Source organism: Lissotriton helveticus, chromosome 1_1 (genome assembly GCF_964261635.1).
Source record: "Lissotriton helveticus chromosome 1_1, aLisHel1.1, whole genome shotgun sequence".
In the NCBI taxonomy this organism is placed as follows: Eukaryota; Metazoa; Chordata; class Amphibia; order Caudata; family Salamandridae; genus Lissotriton; species Lissotriton helveticus.
Genome location: NC_136057.1, coordinates 64,251,717 through 64,269,517, shown reverse-complemented (window position 1 = coordinate 64,269,517; position 17,801 = coordinate 64,251,717). Strand labels below are relative to the sequence as shown.

At 51.5% G+C, this 17,801-nt stretch overlaps 2 protein-coding genes across 5 annotated transcripts in view; one reads left to right on the top strand and one right to left on the bottom strand.

Annotated features, from left to right (window-relative positions):
* LOC144825958 (uncharacterized) overlaps positions 1–17,801 on the bottom strand; it is a 106,729-nt gene that overhangs the window by 66,437 nt on the left and 22,491 nt on the right. The window contains exon 1 of one of the 4 annotated variants that reach the window (XM_078684386.1): positions 16,924–17,056. The exons of 2 other annotated variants lie outside the window; for them this stretch is intronic. The gene's annotated coding sequence lies outside the window, so the exon portion shown is untranslated. Of the gene's footprint in view, positions 1–15,662; positions 15,740–16,923; positions 17,057–17,801 lie in introns of those variants that run through there. One more of the 4 variants, XM_078684482.1, reaches the window with a different exon arrangement.
* LOC144826382 (uncharacterized) overlaps positions 17,254–17,801 on the top strand; it is a 100,499-nt gene continuing 99,951 nt past the window's right edge. Inside the window, exon 1 of the mRNA XM_078684730.1 lies at positions 17,254–17,388. The gene's annotated coding sequence lies outside the window, so the exon portion shown is untranslated. The remainder of the gene's footprint in view (positions 17,389–17,801) is intronic.

Sequence of the window (17,801 nt, the reverse complement as noted above, 5' to 3'; positions counted from 1 at the left end):
CATACCTAGAACTGCATCTGCCCAATAAAATACAGGTACAAACAAAAGGAACACCCTGGGCATACACCACAGAACTGCCACCAGCGCACTCCAAAAGTAGTGGTGATTCGTGAGTAAGGCCGCACCACCCTATAGTGACCTTGTTACTTTTTTCTGGGGACTATCTGGCAAGTTACCTCACACTGCTTGCAAGGTGCAAAGACGCTGAAAATACATGTGAAAGAAGGTGACACTGATGTAAAAGATAATCACCTCTTCAATCATGCCCTTGCATAACCAAAGATGGGCCGTACAGGGGGAAACAACCAGACCCACTCTCATCGGGGAGCAGAACATAATGAGAAGAACGTCGCAGTCCAAGTACCTGATCCAGACTGCCTTCCGCCAACCGCCACCGAAGACCCTGAAGATAAACTAGATATTATCCTACAGGAAGTCCGGGAATCAAGGAAGGTGATTGAGCAACAAATGAGCACACTAACAACAGGCTTCAAGCTCCTAATGGCGGATCATGACAAAACAGCTTAGACTGTGAAAAACAATAAAATGCTCCTCACTGAAATGGTACCACAACACAAAGCCCGCACAGAACAGATAGAACAACTGCGGTGCCAGGTGTCCAGCCTGCAAGATAGGGTGGACGATGCCGAAGGCCGTTCAAGGCAATGTGAGAATAGTGGGGCTTCCAGAACGAAGTGAAGGAACAAACCCAATGCAATTCGTGGAACAGTGGCTACAAGACACGATCGCCCGGAGCGACTAAACGAATCCTTCAGAGGGGAAAGGGCACACAGAATACCCAAGAGACCACCGATAGCCGGGGCACCACCCAGGCCAATAATTGTGCGAATACTTAATTATAAAGATCGGGACACTTTAGTTAGAGCTGCTAGGGAGAAGGCCTCAATTCAATCTGAGAACAAACAAATCTCGCTATACCCAGACTTTACGTTGGCAGTTCAGTACCAAAGAGCCTCCTTCCAGGAGGTCAAAAAGATGCTCAGAGCTCACAATCTCAAATATGCCCTCCTATTCCCCGCCCGACTAAAAGTGATATATGGACAGAATTCTTATTTCTTTGAAAACCCAGAGACGGCTGTGGAATGAACGTAGGTCACACTGGCTCCTGACACATTGCAGGGGTCGGCACAGTCCCACAAACAGAAATCACAAAAGTCACATGAATCACGTTAAGAAAGATCAGGCCGCAGAAAAGCATTCTGTACAGACAAAAGACAAGCCCATCTCCAGAACAAGTAATAGAAAGCCTAAAATCAGCACTAATAACAGCACTTGACGACCAAGGTACTCTCTCCCTGGCTGAGTCAATCGAATCATCCGAAGATACTAACCTGCATTCAGACTCTGAGAATAGTATGGCTCTTTTCCCGTCCATCACCCCACAATTTTTAAACGATAACCTTGGATGAATAACTTGACTCGAGGTCAATCAGGCCTTAGAAAAATACCGTGAGGTAGACCAGACACTGAGCTATATGCTCTCTTGGCCTTGCAATATATTCACAACATTACAAAAGTCCTGTGCCCAGCCAGCTGTATGGCAGCTGAGAGAACTCCGCCCATAGAAACATGGCAGACTATGGAACCCATCTCCCCCATTGTGACTGCACCAAAGTTCAAATTGTACTATAGTCAACTTTGATTTGTAGTTTGGTCCACCATAGTTCTTCGGACAGACCTTGTATTGGGTAATGTTAAGGGTACTCATACAGTTGACTCACTCCTAGGTAAGTCCACCATGTATACAAGCTGTCAAGGAATGACAAGTCGTAAGACAAAACACACACAAAAGTATGGCTACGTTAGGAAAGTACACAATAACAACCTGGAATGTTAGATGAAAGGGATCTGTGCATAAGCCACCAGACACTACGAACACGCCTCCACGACGCCGGAATCCAGGAGAAGGGCCTGGACTGGACCACCTCTTTCCTCTCCGGCAGAACACAGAGCGTTCGCCTCCCCCTTCCGCTCTGAAGCCACCGAGATGATCTGCGGCGTACCCCAAGGCTCATCCCAACACTGTTCAACGTCTACATGGCACCACTCGCCCACATCGCACGACGGCACGACCTCAACATCATCTCCTACGCCGACGATACCCAGCTGATCCTCTCCCTCACCCAAGACCCCACACCGCCAAAACCAACCTCCACGAAGGAATGAAGGCCGTCGCCGACTCGATGAGAAACAGCTGACTGAAGCTGAACTCAGACAAGACGAGGTCCTCATCCTCGGATCCACCCTCTCGACCTGGTGGCCGACTGCACTAGGAGCACCCCCCACACCCACCAACCACGCACGCAACCTAGGGGTCATCCTCAACTCCACCCTCTCCATGACGAAGCAGGTCAATGATGTCTCCTCCTCCTGCTACAACACCCTCCGCATGCTTCGCAGGATCTTCAAGTGGATCCCCACCGAAACTAGAAGGACGGTCACCCAGGCCCTCGTCAGCAGTAGACTGGACTATGGCAACGCACTCTACGCAGCAGCCCCGGGCCAAACTCCTGAAGTGGCTCCAACGCATCCAGACCGCCTCTGCACGCCTGAGCCTCGGCATTCCCCGCCGCAGCCACATCACACCCCACTTGAGAGACCTGCGCTGGCTCCCCATCAGCAAGCGGACAACCTTCAAACTCCTCACCCACGCATACAAGGCACTCCACAACACCGGACCAGCATACCTCAACAGCCGACTCAGCCCCTACACCCCAACCTGCCAGCTCCGCTCCGCAGACCGCGCCCCTCGGCACCGTCCACCGCATCCGAAGAGTGACTGCCGGCGGCAGACCATTCTCCCACCTCACCGCCAAGACATGGAACACACTCCCCACCCACCTGCGGCAGACCAAAGACCTCCTATCCTTCAGGAGACTCCTCAAGACCTGGCTCTTCGAACAGTAGCAGTGTCCCCCCCCCCTCCCCCCCCCCGAGTGCCTTGAGACCCTCACGGCTATGTAGTGTGCTTTATAAATGCCATGATTGATTGATTGATTAAGCGTCACAGAATATATGCTCAATTGAATAGGTGGAAGTCACATATTGTTTTAATGAAGGAGACACACCTCACTAACTCAGAGGCCACCAAGCTACAGAAAAAATGGAGGGGTCAAATATACCATACAACATACTCTGCCTTTGCAAGGGGAGCTGCTGTATGGATCAGAAACGGCACTCCCTTTGTTGCATTAGACCAAAGAGTGGATGTGAACGGTAGATATGTATTGATCCACGGTACACTAGACGATATGCATATAGTGATTGGCATTATATGCGCCCCAAATGCAGAGCAAGAAACATTCTTAGGTACCCGTAACAATATCCTAGCTGATTGGGTAGAATCCCCCTGGCTTCTGGGAGGGGATTACAATGCAGTCCTTGATATAGACCTCGATCGCTCTCACCCTCCATTGCAGGGAGCAGGCGCCAAGAAACAAGCAGCCTCTCTGCATAGATGGGTGAAGGGATGGGCACTAACGGATGCTTGCGCACTAAAAATCAGAGCGGCTGGGAGTATTCATTTTACTCTACCCCATATTTGTTACATACATGAATAGATAGGATATTTTGCTCTTTGCACCTAGTTGCATAAATTGACCAAACCACATACTTCGGGAAAACGCTGTCGGACCACAACCTCCTAGAGGTAACATTTTCCTGGGGGAAAATTCCTACTTCAACCCCAACATGGAAACTGCAGCCCCAAAAACTAGAAGACTCTGTACTTTGCAACAACCTAGCCGCAGCTATTTTGAATTATTTCTCAGAAAATGCTGATACTACAGAATCACGTCATGGAGAATGGGAAGGCATTTGAGACAGTTATTAGAGGGGTAGCTATCAGCACAATAGTGGGAGCCCGACAAACGATTAATAGAGCGCAAAAAGAAATAGAAAGTAGACTGGAGCAGACAACAATCACTGAGACCTCAAAGGAACCGGCCCTACAAGAGGCTCACATCACACATGCTGGACTCTTAAAGTGACTACGAGTCATAGATTATCGAACATATACACAAAAACAACATGCAGAGGCAGACCAGGCTGGCTCTCTCCTGGCCAGGACTTTGAAAGAGAGCAACACGAATGAGGGAACCACAGTAAACACGCAATCGGACATAAATATAGCATTTATGAAGTATTATGAAACCATGAAATGATATGCATCACCTAGCGATCCCAAGGAAGATGCATTGGAGGCGTTCCTATATGGTCTTGTATTACCCCAATTACTAGAAGCGCACCAAAAAGAGTTAGCAGAACTGTTGGACTTAGCCCTTCTGGCAGGTTCACCCCTGAACTTTCTGCCTTTTAGTGTTACATAATTAGAATGATTTCTGGTCTTTGCGCACTTTAGCACTGTGGCGCAGTGTAAAGTGCGTGCACTCTCTGAATGCGTGTGTGAGAATGGCCTGCCCTCCCATAGGAATACATGGGGAATGTGAGTGTCCATGGTAATTCCTGATGCGTGGGAGTGCAGGTGCACGTTTGGTATGTGCGGACTCGTGTGATTAAATGCTGCGCGATGATGTGTGCGGCGTTCATGTGTCTAGTGTGGAAGTGCCACTTCTAGAAGTTGGCCTGTCTGTGCAGTGAACGTGCTGGCTTGTGATTGGTTGGAGCTGGCTGGTGTGCCAGGCTCCTGGAGTCTGGGTGGGTCTGCCCCGGTGGTGAATGGGGAGATCTGCATGTTGATGGCAGGGAGGGGCTGCACCTGGGACCTGAATAGGGCTGGGCTTTCCCCACACAATGCTGGCTCCGCCCCCTGTGGTGTGTCTAATGACCCTAGCCTGGCCAGTGAATAGAGTGAGGGGCTGAGCCCATCAGAGTGCTCCCAAACCAGCTGCGTGTGGTTTTGCTGCAACCCTACACCCTGGAGACAAAGGGATTTTGTGTATAAAAAGAGGCTGTGACCTCTTGTAAAAGGTTCTTGTGTTCCTACTTGAATCTACCAGGGGCGTGCTGCTGCTGGGGCCCAGGGGAAGACTTGCCTCCCTGGGCCTTGCGCAGCCCCTGGATGCCCTGGATGCTGGATAACTGGGAGCTTGCTTTGCTGGGAGCTGCCTGCTCCTTTTCGTTACTCCTGGACCCCTTTTTGACTTTCTTCCTTGCCCACAGGACTTTTGCAAGCCTTTTGCAGCATGAGAGAGCTGTATTTTCCTTTGGGATGCTGGCCTGTTGAACGCTTGGTTTTTCACTCTGGGAGCGCGCCATGGGAACCCTGCAGCGCTGGGCTGCTTTGTGTGTGAGGGAGTCCCCCTTCCTGGGGACCCCCCCTCTATTTGCCCTTCGCAGGTGCGCACCCTGCATGATGGCCGCCGTACCGATATTATTCTCCTTGCCCCGGGTGACACCCCGTTTAGGTGTGCCTTAGCGAGTCCCCACCTCGCTTCTACATTTTATGTGCCACCCGAGGGTGCCCACCCCTCATTTCCGAGTCTCCCCGCCACGGCCCGAGCTGCGTTAAGAAGGCCGCCGCGGCCCTCCTGGTTGTGGGCGGGGCCGCCGAATGGAAGTGACGCTGGCACTAGGAAGAAGCAGCCGGCCGAGGGAGGGCTTCTCGCGGCCCGGGGCTCCAATAAGTTATGGAGAGCCTTGGGGCCGCCACCAAGGGAAAGTGAAGCAGGTGCCTTGCAGAGGCGGGGCTCCCGTGTGGAGAGAGCCCCGCAGAGTGCCGCCGCGTAGATGCCCCCACCGCCGGAGAAGGAAAGAGCAGCCCGGTGAGTGTACAGGGCGGGGGGGAGGAAGCAAAACGAAGGCACCATGCCGGTGCCTCCCTCAGAGCAGCCCCGCTTGGCAGAGGGCTGCTCCAACGTATGCGGGGCATGATTGTTCGAGGAGCCGAGGTAGCTCCTCCACCCCCATGTTTGTTTTACAGCCTGAGAACGCCATCGTTTGGCACAAGTGGCTACTCGGGCCCAGAGGGGCCCACACTTGGTTGTTTAGGGGGTGGGGGGGTGGTGTCGGGGCATGTTGTCGGTGCCCGCTCCCCCCCGTGCACATACCAGCGCAGTGCCCGTTTTCAGAGCGGCCCGATGGCAGCGGCCGCTCCAACTTGGGGGCATGTATTTCTTTAAAGAGCCCCGTGGCTCCAAGGCCCCAGTGATCTAGAGAGCCCGATGGCTCTGTTTTGCGCAGTCTTTGTGTTTGAGCAGCCAGAGGGCACATGTAGTGTTCTAGAGCCTAGAGGGCTCCAACGTTGGCGCTATTTGTTTCTAAGGGATAGCGAGAGCCCTCTGACGCAGTTTTGTCCTCAGCTGCCCAGCACTTTGTGGGCAGCTGCTCCGTTTAGGTTCTTTTCTTTCTAGGGACATGTACTTTGACGCAGGAGTGAGTCACACTCCTTCATCCCTACATTGGCCTTCCCCAGCTGCGCAGCACTTAGTGCCAGCTGCAGCGTTTAGGCCCTGTTATGTCCCTGTCCCCAGCTGCCCAGCAAGTACTGGGCAGCAGCTATGTTTAGGTTTTTGGCGCAGTGGCGCAACCTGGACTTTGTTGTGAGTTATGTGCTTCTTAGGGTGCTAGGAAATGTACTGAGTGTTGTATGTTTTGCGCACCCTGTGTTCTGGTACCTCTGAATGTGTTTTTATGCGTCATGTGTCTTCACTGACACCGCTGAATGTGTTTTTATGCATCATGTGTTTTCCCTACACCTCTGAATGTGTTGTTATGCATCATGTGCAAACCTTCTAGCCTATACCTCTGAATGGGTTTTCATGCCTCATGTGTAAGCTTCTAGCTTATACCTCTGAATGTGTTTCTATGCATCATGTGTGAAGCTTCTGCTTGTTCTATGTTCTAGTTCTACCAAGTGCTTATTCCTGACAGTGGTCCGTGTGGCCCTGTCCTGTGTCCATATAATCCCTTGTAAATCTTGCCCGTGCCAGTTGGCACAATGTACATCCTGTGATTATGATTCTGATGTGTTTTGATAATACAAAGGCTATTTTTATATAACCTTGTGTGGAGTTCCTTTTGTGGGGGGCCTTGGATGTCGTTGCTGGTGGGTGCGTGCGCAAATGCTTAACACATCACCTCTGAGATAAGCTGGACTGCTCGTGCCAAGCTACCAAGAGGGTGAGCAGGGGTTATCTTGGCGGGTGACTTCCTTGCCCTGACTTAGAATGGTGGTTTCTGCCTGACTTTGGCGCAAGCCTTAGCCAACCAGAAATCCCATTTCTAACAAGAACCCATTTCAAAAATGTAAATTACAGAAGCGATAAAAGAACATCCAAGAAACAAAAGCCCGGGCCTGGACGGCCTCCCGGTGGAGCTTTATGAGATCTTCTCAGCGGCATTGGTGCCCCAATTAGGGCGCCTGTACCAGGAATCACTAGACACAGGGTCCCTCCCTCCTACCTCACGGCAGGCACTGGTCACTTCCCTCCCAAACTTAGGCAGGAACCAAAGGGACATGTCCGGATACCGACCTCTCTCTTTATTAAACACCGAATATAACATATCAAGAAAATATTATCCCGTAGACTACTTCAATATTTACCAAAACTAATAAACATAGATCAATGCTGTTTCATGCCTGCCCATAACACCTCCCTCAGTATTAGGCGACTATATCGCGTATTGACTTCTACAACTGCGGATAACACTGGAGTTGGTTAAATCTCCCTAGACCTGAGGCAAGCTTTTGACACACTAAGCTGGAAATACATGCTAACTGCCCTTTTGAAATTTGTTATCCAGAGGGAGTTTGTGAGATGGGCTAACTTATTATACACAGCACCTACTGCACGGGTCCGCACGGGTGCCCACATTTTACAGGCTTATGCGGTAGCCTGTGGCACGCGTCAGGGATGCCCGCTGTCTCCGCTTTTGTTCATATTAGCACTCGAACCCTTAGCCATCAAACTACGCTCCTTTGCAACAGAAAAATGTATTAAGATCGGAAACAGCAACCATATTCTCTCATCATACGCAGATGATATTATTCTTTATTTAAACAACCTACAGGGTGATCTCGAGCCCATCTCAATTATATTTGTTCCCTTCCAAAGTCTTTCAGGCATTTCCATGAATTAGTCCAAATCGTATGCCTACTAGTTCAATGACACAGCACGGGTAGAGCCGATCCACTTTGGCCCCTGGGCATTCCCAGTTGAGCGTACTACTTTCATATACCTCGGCATACAAATATATAGGGGGACGCATGAACTACTAGACGGTAACCTATTACGTGCAACCAAGGCACTTAAAATCAGATCGCATTCTGGACCTTATTACCACTTTCAGTGGCGGGCAGAGTTCCCATTCCAAAAATGGATATGCTCTCAAGACTGCTATATTATTTCAAAAATCTGCCATAGTAGTAGTACCAAAAACCATCTTCAAGACCTTGAATACGCTGCTATTAGAATTAATATGGGGTGGGGCCGCAGGAGAGTGGCTGACCAGGGAGGCTTGGGGGTCCCGGACTTTAAGGCGCACTGCTATGCGAGTCAACTTTAAAGGCTATCAGACTGGACTTGCAGGTCATAACCTCCATGAGACGGGGATGACGCAACAGACACCAGAGCAGAGGACCCTCCATGAGACAGGGATGACGCAACAGACACCAGAGCAGAGGACCCTCCATGAGACGGGGATGACGCAACAGACACCAGAGCAGAGGACCCTCCATGAGACGGGATGACGCAACAGACACCAGAGCAGAGGACCCTCCATGAGACAGGGATGACGCAACAGACACCAGAGCAGAGGACCCTGCATGAGACGGGGACGACGAAACAGACACCAGAGCAGAGGACCCTCCATGAGACAGGGATGACGCAACAGACACCAGAGCAGAGGACCCTCCATGAGACAGGGATGACGCAACAGACACAAGAGCAGAGGACCCTCCATGAGACGGGGACGACGCAACAGACACCAGAGCAGAGGACCCTCCATGAGACAGGGATGATGCAATAGACACCAGAGCAGAGGACCCTCCATGAGACGGGGATGATTCAACAGACACCAGAGCAGAGGACCCTCCATGAGACAGGGATGACGCAACAGACAGCAGAGCAGAGGACCCTCCATGAGACAGGGACGACGCAACAGACACCAGAGCAGAGGACCCTCCATGAGACGGGGATGACGCAACAGACACCAGAGCAGAGGACCCTCCATGAGACAGGGATGACGCAACAGACACCAGAGCAGAGGACCCTCCATGAGACAGGGATGACTCAACAGACACCAGAGCAGAGGACCCTCCATGAGACCGGGACGACGCAACAGACACCAGAGCAGAGGACCCTCCATGAGACAGGGATGACGCACCAGACACCAGAGCAGAGGACCCTCCATGAGACAGGGATGTCGCAACAGACACCAGAGCAGAGGACCCTCCATGAGACGGGGATGACGCACCAGAGCAGAGGACCCTCCATGAGACAGGGATGACGCAACAGATACCAGAGCAGAGGACCCTCCATGAGACGGGGATGACGCAACAGACACCAGAGCAGAGGACCCTCCATGAGACAGGGATGACGCAACAGGCACCAGAGCAGAGGACCCTCAATGAGACAGGGATGATGCAATAGACACCAGAGCAGAGGACCCTCCATGAGACGGGGATGACGCAACAGACACCAGAGCAGAGGACCCTCCATGAGACAGGGATGACGCAACAGACACCAGAGCAGAGGACCCTCCATGAGACAGGGACGACGCAACAGACACCAGAGCAGAGGACCCTCCATGAGACAGGGATGACGCAACAGACACCAGAGCAGAGGACCCTCCATGAGACAGGGATGACGCAACAGACACCAGAGCAGAGGACCCTCCATGAGACAGGGATGACTCAACAGACACCGGAGCAGAGGACCCTCCAAGAGACGGGGATGACGCAACAGACACCAGAGCAGAGGACCCTCCATGAGACGGGATGACGCAACAGACACCAGAGCAGAGGACCCTCCATGAGACAGGGACGACGCAACAGACACCAGAGCAGAGGACCCTCCATGAGACGGGGATGACTCAACAGACACCAGAGCAGAGGACCCTCCATGAGACAGGGATGACTCAACAGACACCAGAGCAGAGGACCCTCCATGAGAAGGGGATGACGCAACAGACACCAGAGCAGAGGACCCTCCATGAGACGGGATGACGCAACAGACACCAGAGCATAGGACCCTCCATGAGACAGGGACGACTCAACAGACACCAGAGCAGAGGACCCTCCATGAGACAGGGATGACGCAACAGACACCAGAGCAGAGGACCCTCCATGAGACAGGGATGACGCAACAGACACCAGAGCAGAGGACCCTCCATGAGACAGGGATGACTCAACAGACACCAGAGCAGAGGACCCTCCATGAGACAGGGACGACGCAACAGACACCAGAGCAGAGGACCCTCCATGAGACAGGGATGACGCACCAGACACCAGAGCAGAGGACCCTCCATGAGACGGGGATGTCGCAACAGACACCAGAGCAGAGGACCCTCCATGAGACGGGGACGACGCAACAGACACCAGAGCAGAGGACCCTCCATGAGACAGGGATGACGCAACAGACACCAGAGTAGAGGACCCTCCATGAGACAGGGATGACGCAACAGACACCAGAGCAGAGGACCCTCAATGAGACAGGGATGATGCAATAGACACCAGAGCAGAGGACCCTTCATGAGACAGGGATGACGCAACAGACACCAGAGGAGAGGACCCTCCATGAGACGGGGATGACGCAACAGACACCAGAGGAGAGGACCCTCCATGAGACGGGGATGACGCAACAGACACCAGAGCAGAGGACCCTCCATGAGACAGGGATGACGCAACAGACACCAGAGCAGAGGACCCTCCATGAGACAGGGACGACGCAACAGACACCAGAGCAGAGGACCCTCCATGAGACAGGGATGACGCAACAGACACCAGAGCAGAGGACCCTCCATGAGACGGGGATGACGCAACAGACACCAGAGCAGAGGACCATCCATGAGACGGGGATGACGCAACAGACACCAGAGCAGAGGACCCTCCATGAGACAGGGATGACGCAACAGACACCAGAGCAGAGGACCCTCCATGAGACGGGGACGACGCAACAGACACCAGAGCAGAGGACCCTCCATGAGACGGGGATGACGCAACAGACACCAGAGCAGAGGACCCTCCATGAGACAGGGATGACGCAACAGACACCGGAGCAGAGGACCCTCCATGAGACGGGGACGACGCAACAGACACCAGAGCAGAGGACCCTCCATGAGACAGGGATGACGCAACAGACACCAGAGCAGAGGACTCTCCATGAGACGGGGATGACTCAACAGACACCGGAGCAGAGGACCCTCCATGAGACGGGGACGACGCAACAGACACCAGAGCAGAGGACCCTCCATGAGACGGGGATGACGCAACAGACACCAGAGCAGAGGACCCTCCATGAGACAGGGATGACGCAACAGACACCAGAGCAGAGGACCCTCCATGGGACAGGGATGACGCAACAGACACCAGAGCAGAGGACCATCCATGAGACAGGGATGACGCAACAGACACCAGAGCAGAGGACCCTCCATGAGACAGGGATGACGCAACAGACACCAGAGCAGAGGACCCTCCATGAGACGGGGACGACGCAACAGACACCAGAGCAGAGGACCATCCATGAGACAGGGATGACGCAACAGACACCAGAGCAGAGGACCCTCCATGAGACAGGGATGACGCAACAGACACCAGAGCAGAGGACCCTCCATGAGACAGGATGACGCAACAGACACCAGAGCAGTGGACCCTCCATGAGACAGGGATGACGAAACAGACACCAGAGCAGAGGACCCTCCATGAGACAGGGATGACGCAACAGACACCAGAGCAGAGGACCCTCCATGAGACAGGGACGACGCAACAGACACCAGAGCAGAGGACCCTCCATGAGACAGGGACGATGCAACAGACACCAGAGCAGAGGACCCTCCATGAGACAGGGATGACGCAACAGACACCAGAGCAGAGGACCCTCCATGAGACAGGGATGACGCAACAGACACCAGAGCAGAGGACCCTCCATGAGACAGGGACGACGCAACAGACACCAGAGCAGAGGACCCTCCATGAGACAGTGATGACGCAACAGACACCAGAGCAGAGGACCCTCCATGCCCTGGTATTGCCTGGAGGAAGGACCCCAATAGCGGCTCCTCCTTTGCTCAAAACAGCCCTCAGGTATTGGAAAAAAACAATCCAATACACTAAGAGGTTACTCCCCTGCGCCCCCAATGTTCCATTGTTAGGGATCCCCACACAAACAAGAGTAATAAAAACTCGAAGCATCTCCAGATGGAAATGAGAAGGTGTGAACACTGTTGGGATGCTGTTCACTGACAGTGTTTTATTAGATCATGCAAATTTTGTTAGAAAGCAAGGGGTACCAAATTCCCTTTACATTCTACATGCGGCACCAGTAGGTACATTAGACGGAACTGGGCACCAGATAGCAGAGAGCCCCCACACACAATTTAGAACATACATTACACCTTATGGGCAATGGAAGGCATTTAACCCCAGGGCTGTACAAGGGAATTCCCTCCCACACAGCAGTTTCACGGGAGGCGCTCAGAGAAAAGTGGAGCACTGATATAGGTAAAGAAACAATTGACAAAGAATGGGATATCACATTAGAATACCCCAAAAAAGTATCCTGCAATGCCAAATTAAAACGTATTCAACACATGGTGTTACAAAGGGCCTACCTTACACCGCACCAATTAAAAAAAGATTTACCCGGAGGTGGGAGATCACTGTCCCCAATGCTTTTCACAGACTGCTGATCTGCTACATATGCTATGGGCTTGTCCTTGATTGATCCCGTTCTGGGCAAATGTGATGAAGGTCTAAGGAACTGTTACGAACATAATAGGGACACACACCGCAGAATACTGTATACTAGGACTGCGCCGTAAACGCAGGAAACAAACAGTGCAACCCTGATTTGGAACTTAGCCCTAATATTGGAAAACCCTCAATTACTATGAGTTGGAAATCCGCATTGCCCCCTGCGATGCTCACCTAGCATGGAGAAGTAGTCAGATGGGGAAGGGCCGAAAACATGGCAATAAGGAGGGAGGAAACCAGGGGATTAAGAAAGACCCCTATTTCACTAGAATGGGACGCAGTGCGTGAACTCTTTATATCTGCTGAAGCTTCATTACATTCAGACGCTGTAGTTTAGATACTCACCCACCAATACAAAACGTAGAAAACCAAAAACAGATCCACCCCAGACATGAAGAAACCAGATACACGCACAGATGTAGACCAATTAATTTGAAATATACATACGAACAGGGACTAAACCAATTATTTATCGGCTTATGGGAGGACAGGAGGGAGTCTAGGGAAGGGAGGGGGTGGGAATGTTTTTGTTGTAAGTTATAGGAAGGCGGGGCTAGGCTAAGTTGATGTAGAATGAATGAACATACCAGTGACACCAGCACTGCTACTATGAGTTACAACACTGTCACTGCATCTTCTATGGTGGTAACACCTCTTTACAGAATATTAGTACGTTGAAATGATCGCGCTCTGATTACAGTAGGAAACTCATATATGCATTTTGTTACATATGATTCGCTCTCTCGCTGGATTGTTAAGCATAAAAATCTATAAAATATGTTTTTGTAAAACAGAGAAGCATGGGAACTTTTTATAGTATATTTGCAATGATGGTTGTCTGGCTGAAGAATGTTATAAACTAATTCCTTTCCTGCCGTACATAGTAACACATGACATGTGGCCTCAGAGAGTCCTAGAGATGGAGGGGTATCATACATGCATCTTAAACAGGAAGCTGTTCACGCACACTGGAGTGTATGCCATCATTGAACATTTAAAGGGCTTTCTGTGAGTTGAAACTGTTCCTGTGCACTGGAGTGTACAACGTAACAGAAGATTTTGAAGGATAAAAGGTTTAGCAAGTTTTGTGTCAAGAACTATCAATCGTATTAAATATACAAAGGTGAGGATTAGGCTCCTTAATCTTTGCTGCAATATTCGCAGCAGCCATTAAGACAGTCAAACACAAAAACTACATTTACCATCAATTCAGTGACTAATCAGCGCATACATGTCCCTTCATCAATCAGAGGCACCAAAATTATTCCTCTCTCTTTGCTCAATTGACCAAAAGATCAACAACTTGGAACTTCACTTCCAGAACAACAAAAAGTCACGGTAATCAAACAGAATTGTAACGATCCAGATTTCCACTATAGAGCAGAACCCTCCAGGAAGTCATGGAAGTGAAACTTTTGTCACTAAAGACAGCAACTCTAGATGAATCACAGATCCAACCTGTTAATGGCGCAATGCCTATAAGACCTGGCCACTTCCTAAAGAGGCCTTTCCTGCGCTTCTGCTCAGTACATCGAACAAGGTAACGTCCAACATATTGGACATATTCAAATAAGACACAATTATGGAATATAATTATGGGCTTGATTTATTACTTGGAGGATGGCCTGCAGTTTTGCCAATGGAACAGAATATATTACTTCATACCCATGGTGGAGAGACGTCCACCTAATTTATAAATGACTGCCTGCTTGGCAGTCATTTATCGAAATATGACGGCGGTTCCTGGCAATGTATATTACTCTCTTCTACGGGGCTGTGCCAGCAGGACGCAGACCTGTAGCATGGAGTAATTGTTTATTGTTTGCAAAAAGAAAATCCTGAAATAAGATTTTCTTTTTGTAAACAAAAAATAAAATGCTCCTTTCGCCATGGGAGTCTTCTCCCATGGTGAGTGGAGCATTATAATGCTTTTATTGTTCCTTCTGGCAGTAAGAAACAGCATAAAATTACTACATGTCCAGGATCTAAACTGGACTGGCATGTAGCCATTTCTCCAATGGCTCTTACGCCTGAGTGCTGTTGGAGAAGTTATGCCACGGCGGAGACAAAGTAGTCTCATTATGGACACACTGAAAGCCCACCTGCATTTAAATCAAGCAGATGGACCCTCATGTTGGTGGTATGTATATTCTGTCACTGTTGTGATGGAGTATACCCAACACCAACATAATATTCAGGACCTAATTCACATATAATGCACATGTTGACTAACACTGGGATAATTCTCATCCTGTGCCCTTAATAGAATTGAAAATTCTTGATGCAGGAGCTAGATCATTTTTTATTCTATGTCATGAACGGAGGCTGAGATTATGCTTGTTTAAAGCTAGTCAACGAGCACAGATGGCACACTGGATATTGGTTTATCATAAAATGTCTTGAAAGTAAAATCAGATGACCAATCTATACAATCATTACATCATCTAACCTGGCGCAAAATGAAAATGCTTTGGGCACCACTGAGCCCCTGACTGAGTGTGCCCAAATTTACTCATGTCAACCCGTCTTCTGCCATAAAATGCCCAACCCATCTGACCAGATCAGCTGATCTGACAGGACCATATGGCTTTTGGCAATCAACAAATGGCCTTCAGCATTTTGCTTGAATCCCATCAAGCAAAGCTCATACGCTTTCAAACATTGTACAACACAAAATGTAGGCTCATTAGGAAAACCTGAATATGAAACATTTAGGAAAGGTGATATTCTGTTTAGAAATGTGGAAAGACATCCCTTCAGGCGAAAATACCTCTTAGATCTCAAGCTCTTATAACCAAAGATCTGCTACATGACATCCAGCATACAAGCATCGTCAGTCGGAACAACAGTTGTTTCACAATCTGGGCTTTTCTCAACCCGTCTGCCTTTTAGTTAATTAAGTCAATAGAGCTCCCCTCTAGCCTCAACTCCCCTCTACTCCCCTGGACTCACCTCCCCTCTACACCCCTGGACTCACCACCCCTCTACATCCCTGGACTCACCTCCCCTCTACACCCCTGGACTCACCACCCCTCTACATCCCTGGACTCACCTCCCCTCTACACCCCTGGACTCACCTCCCCTCTACACCCCTGGACTCACCTCCCCTCTACACCCCTGGACTCACCTCCCCTGTCCCCCCTGGACTCACCTCCCCTCTCCCCCTCGACTCACCTCCCCTCTACACCCTTGGACTCACCTCCTCTCTACACCCCTGGACTCACCTCCCCTCTACACCCCTGGACTCACCTCCCCTCTACACCCCTGGACTCACCTCCCCTCTATACCCCTGGACTCACCTCCCCCCTCCCCCAGGACTCACCTCCTCTCTACACCCCTGGACTCAGCTCCCCTCTCCCCCCCCTGGACTCACCTCCCCTCTCCACACCCCTGGACTCAGCTCCCCTTCACACCCCTGGACTCACCTCCCCTCTCCCCCTGGACTCACCTCTCCTCTACACCCCTGGACTCACCTCCCCAATACACCCCTGTACTCACCTCCTCTCTACACCCCTGAACTCACCTCCTCTCTACACCCCTGGACTCACCTCCCCTTTACACCCCTGGAATCACCTCTCCTCTACACCCCTGGACTCACCTCCCCTCTACACCCCTGGACTCACCTCCCCTCTACACCCCTGGACTCACCTCTCCTCTACACCCATGGACTCACCTCCCCTCTACACCCCTGGACTCACCTCCCCTCTACACCCCTGGACTCACCTCCCCTCTACACCCCTGGACTCACCTCCCCTCTACACCCATGGACTCACCTCTCCTCTACACCCCTGGACTCACCTCCCCTCTCCCCCTGGACTCACCTCTCCTCTACACCCCTGGACTCACCTCCCCAATACACCCCTGGACTCACCTCCTCTCTACACCCCTGGACTCACCTCCCCTCTACACCCCTGGACTCACCTCCCCTCTACACCCCTGGAATCATCTCTCCTCTACACCCCTGGACTCACCTCCCCTCTACACCCCTGGACTCACCACCCTCTCCCTCCCTCCGCCCGCCTCAGACTCACCCCCCTCTCAAGGGTCTTTTCTCTTTCACTGTTGGAAACTAAAGAACAGTTTCACTTCCGGGTCAGAGTCGGCAGAAGCAACGGAGCCGATGGAGCTCTACTCAGGCCTGTGAGGTGAACAGTATCCGGATCACCTGGTGCAGCGCAGCACCAGCCGCGGAGGCCGAATGAAACCTTTTCTCAGGATAACATTACCCCGTCCCCGCCCTCTCAGTAATGTCTGCTTCCGGGTCAGTGGCGGCAGAGTCAGTCCCAGATGCTGCTGAGCTCTCCTCAGGCTTGTGCGTGTGATAGTATCCGGGTCAGCGGGGGCAGAGTCAGCACCAGTAGTGAGCCCAAGCCTGCTGCAGAGGAGAGGAGCTCTGAGGGTCTGTCTGTCTGTCCTGTGGGAGGAGGAGCCCTGAGGGTCTGTCTGTCCAGTGGAAGGAGGAGCACTGGCTGCAGTTACCTTCAGTTTCATCAGGGGTAAGTGAGACCTCTCACAACCAAGGGGTGTGATTACAGCCTGAGTTGCACTGACCTCACACCATCATCAGGGTGTACAGGGGGCAGGTGTACTGACCTCACACCATCATCAGGGGGTGTAGGGGGCAGGTGTACTGACCTCACACCATCATCGGGGGGGTGCAGCCTGCAGGTGTACTGACCTCACACCATCATCAGGGGGGGGAGGTCTACTGACCTCACACCATCATCAGGGGGGAGAGGGGGCAGGTGTACTGACCTCACACCATCATCAGGGGGTGCAGGGGGCAGGTGTACTGACCTCACACCATCATCAGGGGGAAGGGGGGCAGGTTTACTGACCTCACACCATCATCGGGGGGGGCAGGGGGCAGGTGTACTGACCTCACACCATCATCAGGGGGTGCAGCCTG